Source organism: Camelus dromedarius, chromosome 3, assembly GCF_036321535.1.
Source record: "Camelus dromedarius isolate mCamDro1 chromosome 3, mCamDro1.pat, whole genome shotgun sequence".
Lineage (NCBI taxonomy): Eukaryota > Metazoa > Chordata > Mammalia > Artiodactyla > Camelidae > Camelus > Camelus dromedarius.
In genome coordinates, this window is record NC_087438.1 from 62,843,802 (window position 1) to 62,855,045 (window position 11,244).

Below are 11,244 nucleotides of genomic sequence, written 5' to 3' on the forward strand. Positions count from 1 at the left end.
TATTTTCTAAGATTAAAAATAGTTCAGCCAATAATCACTGTCTAGTAAAAGGGCCAGGGTGTTTTTTCCAACCACACAAAACAACAGCAACCCATAAATTCTATAAAGACAGTTTAATAGGCACTTAAGCATAGTTAAGTTAATATAAATATTTTAATCTTTTATACGCATACTTGAGGTTCCCTTGGATTTCAACCCACTTCATTTCTTAAATAGCACATCATTATTTTGCCTAGTTGAAGAATTGTCATGTAAATATTGGTATTGTACTTCAAAGGAGAAAAAGGCTGTTGATTTTCAAATGAATATTCAAAGATTTCTGGTATCTTTGATAGTTGTTCAAGTAGGTAAGCTCTGTGCTTAAGAACAATTTACTGGAATATGTTGGTGATTAAAAAGCTCTCATATACTCTTATTGGATGTTGGTCATTTAGACACAGAAGAATTAATATGCTTCTCATGTCCAATAATTCCTAAGATACAAGAGAGAGAATAATCCTGCCTCTAAGGGAACATACATACTGTGGAGAAAAAAATATATCCAAAAATTTAAAAAGCATGATTCAAAACTATACCCAGCTTTGATATGCGTGTGTCAAATGTTTTTTCTTCTTGTCCGACCACGATACTACTGGACCTCTTAGGATGTTACAATTCTTAAAATAAAAGTGTGTTCTGATCATTGAATTTGAGAGTATTAAAAAGTACACTCCTTCAGTTTATGAAATTATTCATGCCGGAGGCAAACCCCTTTGTATTTCATGTCAGAGACCTGGTGGGAATCTTCAAATAGAAATAGTAACAAGAAATGTCTCCTGATTATAACACAGTTTCTTTTGAATGAAAAGCCAATGTTTTGTTTACAAAAAGGAACGTCTAGCATATCAAGAAGAAAGTCTGATCTTAAACAGAACCCAGTAATAGTTGTAGCAGACCCAATTAGCAAACCTCGGACAAGGGCCAGAAGAGAACAGAAGATATCTTCCCTCTCTCTGTTTATGTCACTTTCCTGACTATATCTAAATCCAAACAGACATATTTTTCCATCAGTGTTAGTCTATGGAGAATTTAGTGGATAAAAGAAAAGCTACAACCTCGAAGACAATGAATTTTGACCTCACTAAACATCCGTTAAATAGAAAACTGTAACAAATACTAAATTGAATAAGCTGTCTTGGGCTTTAAGATCCGGTTCCTTTTAGGTTTATTTAAAACAAATTGCTTCTTCCTTTTTTTCCTTTTCATGGGAAATTTTTTAATCACTAGATTTTTGTTTATGATTATATGAGAAAGAAGTTAGCTAGAGGTGAATAGATAAATACACACATAAATAAAACTGAAATAGTGTATTAGGTAAAACCTAAAACCCAGAATGAAACTGTTTATTATGGATGACTAAATTTATGAAATGGTTACGCAAAATATCTCTGAATGCACCAAATTCCTAAACATATGTCATTAATCATAGACACAAATTAAATTTAAATTTCCATTTATCCAGCTTCTCAAAAACTGGTGGTAACATTTAAAAAATCAAAAACAAAAAAACCAAGTTTGAGCCTGTAGAAGAACAATTAAACTGGCAGAGCAGTTCCTGTGCTAGAGGAAACTTACTAAAAATCTTTCATTCTAATTCTTTATAGAACATGGAGCCGTGTATTATATCTTTCCATCCTTTGTTTTTGTCTGTATAATCTGATTAAATGATCTAACCAATCAGAAGAGATGGCTGATAACCTCACAGCCTCAAGAGGGGTTTTTTCTTGAGTAACAGAGGAAAGTCAGGGTCCAGCCAAGGTCCCAGCTAATAAGAAAACCTGCCCCAGTCACTGAACAAGGGTGGTGAAGCCAGTACAGAACCCAAAGGTGACCAGAGATGAAGAGAGCGCGGCTGTGTCTGGTGAGAAGGGCTTAGACGCCAGCACTGAAGACCTGCAGGTGCAGAGCCTGGTTCCACTTTAATTACTGTGCAACTGTTGAGCAATTTATCTAACATTGCTGAGCCTCCATTTCCCACCTGTAAATGTAAATAATACTACTACTAATTCTATAAGCTATTTTAAGAATTAAGAGATGACATTTTAATGATACAAGCACTTATTATCATTAAACCCCTAGCCCATCATAGTACACATATTCAGAAAATTAATCCAACTCATATGACTTCTTGAACAGAAAATGTTAGAAACGGCTTTTGTATTCTCGGGATTATTTGAGACTTATTTCTATACTTTGGCTCCAGCAGGTCTGGAGATTGCTGAGGGGTTGGGGTTTTTTTGTTTTTGTTTTTGTTTTTGTTTTGTTTTGTTTTGGTTTTGGTTTTTTGCTATGGCAAACAAAGGGGGACCAACCAGTTATCAGTCCCTTACTCCCCCACCCAACCTGGAGAGAGCTGATTCTACAGACCTAAGATATCCAGAGTCCTAAAGACTGAGAGTCTATACAGGGGTTGCCGTGAAATGTGTGTCAAGGAGCCTCTGGAGAGGCCATGGCGGGCAGTGTAATGCGACAGGCCTCAAAAGGCTCACTGGCCCAAGCATGCACCCCCTACCACAGTCCTAGGGCATCACCAACGGATTACGCAATGGCCAGTGGTTGGGATGCTACAACAGGTAACAATTCGGTTACTTAAAATGCCTGTGACTATGTTACCTGGAAGGGGCCCCCAAGAGCAGATTAGTATAGATTAATTTGTCAGATTAACGCCCTGTCATTTGGAGCCTGAGGGGAAGAGCAGGAAACCTGTAGAAGCAGCAGAACTGCGGGGAGAGGATTGGGTGAGGTATCAAAAGAGGAGTGGGTGGGAAAGCCAAGCCCCGGAAAAGAGGAGATCGACAGCAATATGGAACTTGACTGGACCACGTTGTCATCTTGACCCTGGAAGGAAACGACCGCTCTGTGGAGGTGCCGGAGAATTAAACTAGGTCGTTGGCCAAGTCCCAACAACTCAGTGAGAAAAAATACATCACATGATGGCAAAGAGCACCTCCTTCGTAGGAACCAGCCTGAAAACACTCAAGAGAAGGTATTTTGCCTACATGATGACCGCTACTTTTTAGTCATTATGAATAGCACAGAGCAAAATGAGATTTGTAAGTAAAGGATAATTTTGTTCTGGAAAAACAAGAGAAAACTCTACACAGAAAAATGCCTCAGATGCATTCTTACGGAAGCAGATACTGCCGTCTCCCCTTTGGCCTCTCTGGCAGAGTTTTGGCCACTAACCATCAGCAAAATACTAGGTAGGAAGCAGGATGGTATGTGTGCTGTAACATTTCCCACAGAGCTAATAAAGTCTTCACTAATATTAAAAGAGCCACTCTAAAGCGTCTGTGTCACCCAACTGAAATTTTACTCATTCATCAAAACGCAAAGTTAACTTTTTGTCTCTATTTTGAATCATCTAATTTACATCGTCTAATGGGAAACTTGAAAAGTTATCACAGGCCGTCTTGCTATGATGTAAGTGTAAGAACAGGAAAAAATGCCCTCCTTGCTCTTAGTGAGTTTGCCGCATGTATCGAAAGCAAACAGAAAATTCCTATTTTGAAGCCCAATAACTGAAATCTGGGAAAGGGAATCTGTTCCATCAGATAAAATAGGTTTGTTCTTTTTTACTCAAATACTTTTCTTTTTTAATTTTGTAAAATAATCTTGGAGATGCAGAGCCATTTTCTCAGCAGGACGAAACATTTGATATTCAGATCTGAACCAGTGGACTAGTTATGAGGTGAGTCAAAAATAATATTTGCATCTCCCTAAATACTTGTGTATATATTTGTCATCACTAAGTAAGGCTTTGTCCGTTTATCCAAAGCAAACTTCAGCAGAATTTGAGAAGTGAGTCAGAACGTCCCTAGGAGCCAAAAAGGCCATTTGCACTCTCGATCTTTTACACAGTGAATCCAAGTATCATCAAAGGACAGCAGTATCCTTCACTAGTTCAATAAATAAACAGGAGTGAAGGGAAAACACATGCAAAAGAATCTAATCACTAAAAATCCTTTGCTACATTACATATTCAGCTTTGAGGACTCGTTTTAAAAATACAGTTCAGACTTGGGAGACATTCATTTTCAGGCCATCTAGTCAATTTCCTACAAATGTTGAATGGCTGATCATTAGAATAATTTTATGGGGCTTTTTATTGAGTTGTTGTTTTCAGTCTTCAGCTAAATGATTCACCAATGGAGTCGGCAGTGAACATTGTCATCACTGGTATAAAATCTTTCTGTTTTTCAGTGGGAGCGTAATTTTGTTATTCTTATTCTCTCAGTTGTGTTGCTAATGAGTACTAAAAATAACTGTTGTATAACCACTGTTATTCATCACTAAACTCAGAATTTAGAAACTTAAAAAAAAAACATTGACTAGAGAGTCAAGACATGAGAAACACACTGAGATGACCTGGTTTTGTGGGTGAGCTGCCCTGTTGTGAGACATTCAACTTCTATCATTAGGGCTTTAAGTTCATGCCCAGCGTCTATGGGTGGTATAGAGGAGTTAATGAACTTCTGCCAAAGTGAGTAATGTGGTCCTTTCTCACTGAAAAGATCAAGACCAGTACCTTTCCCAAGTAGTGTTGAGGAGCAATGAACTTCATCATCCTTGTGAACAGAGCTTGACAGACATTGTCAGATTCTCACTCCTGAGGTATCATTGTCATTCACTCTGCATTAACCCCGCCAGGAGCTACTGCTGGATTTAGCCTTCAAAGTCTCCTCATTATTTGACAAGTTAGAAGAGGTAGTGGAACTACTAGTAATTGGGGAGCTACAACTCCATCCCGGCAAGTGACCTTGTCCCCAGACTAAGCTCTGGCTGGCCCCAGGTAGAACACCTTAATTGGCAGATAGTTATTATTGTGCTCTTCAACAGGAGGATTCCAGGAAAGGAATGGGCGAGAAGAATTTCAGCACAATGCAGTGCGGATGAAATGCTGATAACTCCATCTGAAGCTGGCATATTGTGTGCAAGTGTCACTAGCTTTGGATTTCTCTCTGTCACTTATTTTCCATCTCAAAGAAGAATGTGATTTAGAGCTTCAAAAAATCAAGTCCAAATGAATGAAAATTCAGAAAAATTTTCAGTAGGAGGTCAGGTTTTCTTCTGCCCTCCTGTTTTAAAAATCTGATCCCTCAGCATACAGTCAGATTGATGGTTGATATTCAAACAACTTTGGTAAAAAAAAATCAGTTTTTAAACTTTCCAGACCTCTATGCTCTTAAGTAACCATCTAAAGCTGGAAACTACAAATAATACAGAGGCCATTTCTTGATTCCTAATAGTTTGTTTCATGATCAAGTGGATTAAATATTTCAGATCTCACTAGAAAGCTCTGAGACCTAAAAAGTTTTAATATTAATGAGGAGATTTTTATGAATACCTTAACCCTGAGATGCCTTGCCACAATGAAAAATAAATAAACATGCAGAAGTTTAACCAGTACTTTCTTTAGTTACTCATGTAAGAAATATTCAACTCCTATGGACTATTTTGAGCTACTCCAAGGCTCTTTAGGTTTCTAAAAGTCAAAGCATAGTTATATTGGTCCTTTGACATACAGGTAAATGCATATCTTAAACTCATTCCTAGGGTTAGAAACATTCCTTTGTAACTTAGTCACCTATGGCAAATGACACAACACTCCTCTCCCTGCTATTAAAGAAGGGAGGTCCAGTCTTGTTTATGTACCTCATCCCCACACACAACTTCCAAAGTGTGGAGTCACAACATCAACAAACTGTACGTGCTTACTGCCATTCTCCAGAAGAACTCAAAACAAGGCAAAAGGTGCCACCCCTCTGAAATGTTTCCACATACTTCCTAAGGAAAATATAATTTATATTAGCCTTTGTTATATTTAACTCACTGATCTAAATAGTTTTAAATACGTAGTAAATCTTAGTAAAACGTTATGCTGTTTTCAAATTTTATTTGCATTCTATATGCAAGACGGGAAAGAAAAAACAGAAATGGAGCCATCATTATTACCCTCTAAAAATTTGTGTGTGTGTGTATGTCTAAGCAGCCAATCAAAATAATTGAGACAAAGAATAAAAGATGACAAATAAGCTTATCCTCAAATCCAAGTATAAGATCATTCAGATAAAGGTAGATATATAAATCTGTTATCGAAATTGGCTAGATCATTTTGTAATCTTGGTTTTACCACTGTCAAATTAATATCACCTACTTCATCTGAGTATAACAAATGAATATGAAAAGCAAAAGTTTTCTGGCCTTGCTTTAAAGCTACAAATGTTATATATTTGAGATCTAATTCCAAATTTAATAGGATATATTCTTTAGTATCTGACAGCTTATATGATTGGCTCTTATGAGTGAAAATTGTCACTGAATTCATGTCTCTTATCTCTTTTACATAAATAGTGTATATCCTGGTTTTTTCTGGATACAGAGGGGAAAAAAGCAGTCTTTGACATACTCAAGAAACCTTCAACTTTGGGATAGTGGCTGCAATATTACCAGACCTTAGGAACCCTAGGTAGTCAAAGAGACAGAGTGACTGACAGCCCCAATCTGGCCCAGACTAAGACAGTTTCCTGGGATGTAGGATTTTGAGTGCTTAGTGATAAAACCAGCAATATTCTCAGCAAGCTAAGAACAGCTGGTCACCCAAGGAAAGAACACCTGCGCTAAACTCAGACAGGTGTATTTATCAAACTTTCCCCCACAAACTTGTAGACGAGGTAACACAGTTTCTCTTCAGTTTAGGGAATTAAAGGGTGCGATGGGGAACTCCTTATAGTATTGGTCTTAAGAATGTGGAGAATAAGGGAATAGGAAGAGTTTTTCTGTTCTCTTCAGTGGCCTTTTATAAGCATTTGTAATGCATCTTCTGGAACCCTGCTCTTAAACATTGCCAAGCTTTCATTCAAAGTACAAGCAATGCTGCTGAGACAAGAGTTGTGCTCTATAGAGAGGAGGAGAAAGCTAAACAGAGCTGGATGCATTCCATGTTTTTCACCCCAGTAAAACACAATGGTTAGCTACATTGTTTGTTTTAGAAGTCTCTTAAGATTCCACTTCTTCCTCATGGTCATAAACTAGGGAATTGTCTGAAGGCCTCTCACACGAAGAAGTGGCCTGAACCCACAAAAAAGAACGTAACAGGTACAAGATAATGGTTGAAAGATTAATACGTAGTAAGGGTTTGGGCTGGACATCCAATAATTTCTTCCCAGTAGTCTTTCTAAAGCAGCTCAGATACACAGCTACAGCCCTGCTAAATTGAACATTTCAGCCCAGCTTACTAGCACCACAATACACAGGTAGAAGTAATAAGTAATAATGAGTTTTGGGCCATTGAACACTGTGAATTTTCCCAGTGTACTGCAATTATAGAAACATCTGTGCTAAATAAGTTCCTACTGAAAGCCAGGAGTGTTTAATAATCCTCACAATTTCTCATTATCAACCCTAATAGAAGGGAGAGTAAACTCTGCAAAAGTTTACCATTTTCAAAGAAAATTGCCAGGAATGGGATCGTTTCTGGTACCACATTTCCCTGGATGATAAAAACACCAGAGACAATCTCCTTGGAAAAGAACATTAAACAGAAGCTTTAATAACGTGTACCAAAGCACAAGGCAAATAATGCCACTTGCAACAGCCAGGCAGTTCTGGCTGGAGTATCCCCTGTGCTACCACCTGACAACTAGGAGACAGGTGATGCACCTCGGCTTTCTCCACTGCCGCTGCCAGGAGAGCGGTCATCTAAAAATACACACTTTCCTCAGACCTGTCCTCACCGCCAAAGCCCCCAGTGAAATAGCTCCACACCCGCCAAGAGCCTCCCACAGGGCCCGTTCCCAAACAAGTGTAGGTGTCTGGACCAGGATCTGAATAACATTAACAACCACTAACGGCCAGCTCTGGCTATTGAGAGAGATGTCACTCCTCTGGAGAAATATGAGTAACTTGGACCTGAGGATCAAGGGTTGAATAGGTGCCTCTCTAATTAGTTTGGGAACTATATAGCGGATATTACTTTGGAAGAAGTTAGCATGTGAGAGCCGGCGAATGTTAATCACAAGTTTGAGATGAAAAACTGACCACCAGAGCCCACCATGGAATATGACAGCTTCATTATTATCAAGGAGAAAAAGTGGTTTGCATCCAAACCTGTCAAAATAATAGCTGGCTTGAGCTCTCTGACTGAGTGATAGTTTCACTAATGCTAGACCAGACATGGAAACCATCTTTAAAACATGTTTAAGGTGCTTTGAAACTGTGATAGTTAATTTTCCTGTCATCTTGGCTGGGCCACGGTGCCCAGAGATGCAATCAACATTAATGTTCTGGACGTTTCTCAGAGGATTGTTTGGATGAGATTAACATTGAAATTGGTGAACTTTGAGTCAAGCAGAAACCCTTGGTAACATGGATGGGCTTCATCCCATCAACTGAAGGCCTTAACAGAACAACTGGCCTTTCCTGAGCAAAGTGGGATTCTGCCAGCACAAGGCCCTTTGACTTGACCAGCAGCATCGGCTCTTCCCTGGGTCTCTTCCCTGGGTCTGCTAGACCATCCTGCAGATTTTGGACTTGCTAGCCTCCACAATTGTGTGAACCAATTCTTTAAAATCAATCAATTCTATTGGTTTCATTTCTCTGAGGAACCCTAATAATGGAACAAAATCTATATTCTGCTTCTATCCAGTCCTACTTTTTCTGCTATTATTATTAGCAACATCTAATACAGATTATGTGGCAGGAACTATGTTAAGTGTACTACGTGTACAAACATGATACAATTACTTTCTTCATTTGACAGAGACCAGGGCTTACAGAGGTTGGGAAAATTGTCTAAGAACACATAACAAGTGAGTGATAAAAGCAAAATGCAGGTCCAGGCCTGGCCCTTTCAGAGCCTGAGCTTTCCACAACTATAACGGAATACTCCTCCAATACAGTAATAGCAAAAAAAAAAAAAAAAAAAAAGATAGCAATTCAAAATGCACACATTTGGTTGGGAGAGGAAGTTTTATCTTTAACCACTTTTGTTTTGCAAGAAAGGGGCCTAAGCCTGGGCTTCAGCCGTCCTGAGTGCTCAACAACTGAATACGTCACCTGACCAACTATTCATGCACTTGGGCCACTGTCTTATTCATGTGTCAGATGTATGTGACCCTGGACAAGTCCCTTCACCTCTCTGGGCCTCAAATTTTTTTTAATCTATTAAAAAATGAAGGAAATTCAGACACAATGATCAGTAGGCTTCCTTGTAGTCTAGATGGGGAGGGAGCCTCAGTTTGAATAGAAAAATATCACTTGTTTTAAAAATTCTCTTGAGAACTAAGAATAAATTCGAAAGTGCAGGAAAAAGTGAAAAGGCATTAGGCATGCATTTGATCTTATAAAAATTGGTTTAAATACTGCCTTGCTCAATGTGGGAACACAAGTAATAATTTGAATAAAGTTTTGATCCCTGTGATTGTGATTCATGAAGCATCAATCACGAAGGATTGATAAGCTTGGTTCAAAAGTTTTGCACTGCTTTATGGAGGTGCTGCATTCGTGAACTGTCGTTACTATGATACACTTCCATGAAGTCCAAGTCTTAGAATCAACCCTGAATACCTTGCCTCTCCACCACTCGATCCTCTTCTCCCTCTTGGGCTCCGCCACTCTGAGAGTATCTCTAACACCACGTTTAGCTATGTCATCATTTACATGCTTGCCCCCACCCCAGATTCCATTCCCATTTGATGGTAAGTGACACGAAGACTGAATCGACATCCTTAGTTCTTCAATATCTACTGCCTAGTGTTCTATGGCAGAGTGCTCATATTTGTGAAACGAGTAAATAAATTGTCAAGAGGCTTGGCTCCATGTACTACTCAAAATGACTCAAGTGGTATTTAAAAATTATGATGATAACTTCATGATAACTAACATTCACTGAGCATTTATTTGTACTGGCATGGTCCTAATGATTATGATGCCTCATTTAATCCTCTTCTGTGAGGTAGGTGAAACTTGGATAGCATTCCAATCACAAAGCCATTTTCTTTGGTTTTTAATTTGAAGACAATGCAAATTTTTAAAAACTTAATGTTACTGTGGTAAAAACACTTAACATGAGACCTACCGTCTTAACAAATATTTAAGTATACAGTATAGTACTGTTGACTCTAGGTTCAAAGCTGTACAGAAGAGCTCTGGGACTTATTCATCATGTTTAACTGAGATGTTATGCCTGTTGAATACTAGCCCCTCCTTCCCTTTTTTCCACAGGGCAACTACCACTCGACTTTGATTCTATGAGTTTGACTATTTGAGATATCTCAGACAAGCAGAATCATGCAGTACTTGTCTTTCTACGATCAGCTTATTTTACTTAACATTATGTCCCCCAGGTTCACCCATATTATGGCATTTTTCAGAATTTCCTTCTTTTTTAAAGTTGACTAATATTTCATTGCATGTGTATACCACATTTTCTTTATCCAGTCATTTGTCATTGGACATTTAGGCTGCTTCCCTATCTCAGCTATTATAAATAGTGCTGCCATGAATATGGGAGTTCAATATCCCTTGGAGATCCTAACTTCAGTTTAGGGGGATAATCTCGTAAGTGGGATTAGTGGATCACATGGTAGTCCAAAAATGTTTAATTTTTTGAGGAAGCTCCATACAGTTTTCCATAGTGGCTGCATTCCCACCAAGAGTGCACGAGGGTCCCAATGGCTCCACATCCTCACCAGCTGTTCCCAGTCCTTCTTAAATCTGGTTCTTCGAATTTCTTTTCCACCCTAGAAGCTACCCCAATATTTTCCCCATAAATTTTCCTTTTTGTTTTAGTTGGAAAAAGCCAGCTCTCTTTGTTCTAATTAACACACAACATCTGCCCCTGGAGAACAGAGTCCTCTCTTCCCATCCCAAGCACCAGCTATTATTTTGGTGGCCCATAGGGCAGAAGCGTAACAGAAGTGCAATTCACATCCTGGGAAGTTTGATGCTCTCCTAAAGACTTGATTTCTATCACGGTCTGTGACTAGGATGAAGCAAGCAGGCATCTAGAGTGCAGAAGGCAAGGAGGCTGTGCAAGGGCTGGGTCAGATCCTCAGAGTGAGGATCTCCTGGGATTCTGTGTCATACATGTCTCCTTGCCTCAGCCTCGCCCAGCTGTTTGCAGACTATGTTTAGAGTTGAGGGTCTGTTTCTTCCATGAGGAAATGGTTCTGGCTGGAGGCCCAGAGGACTACATAGTGAACT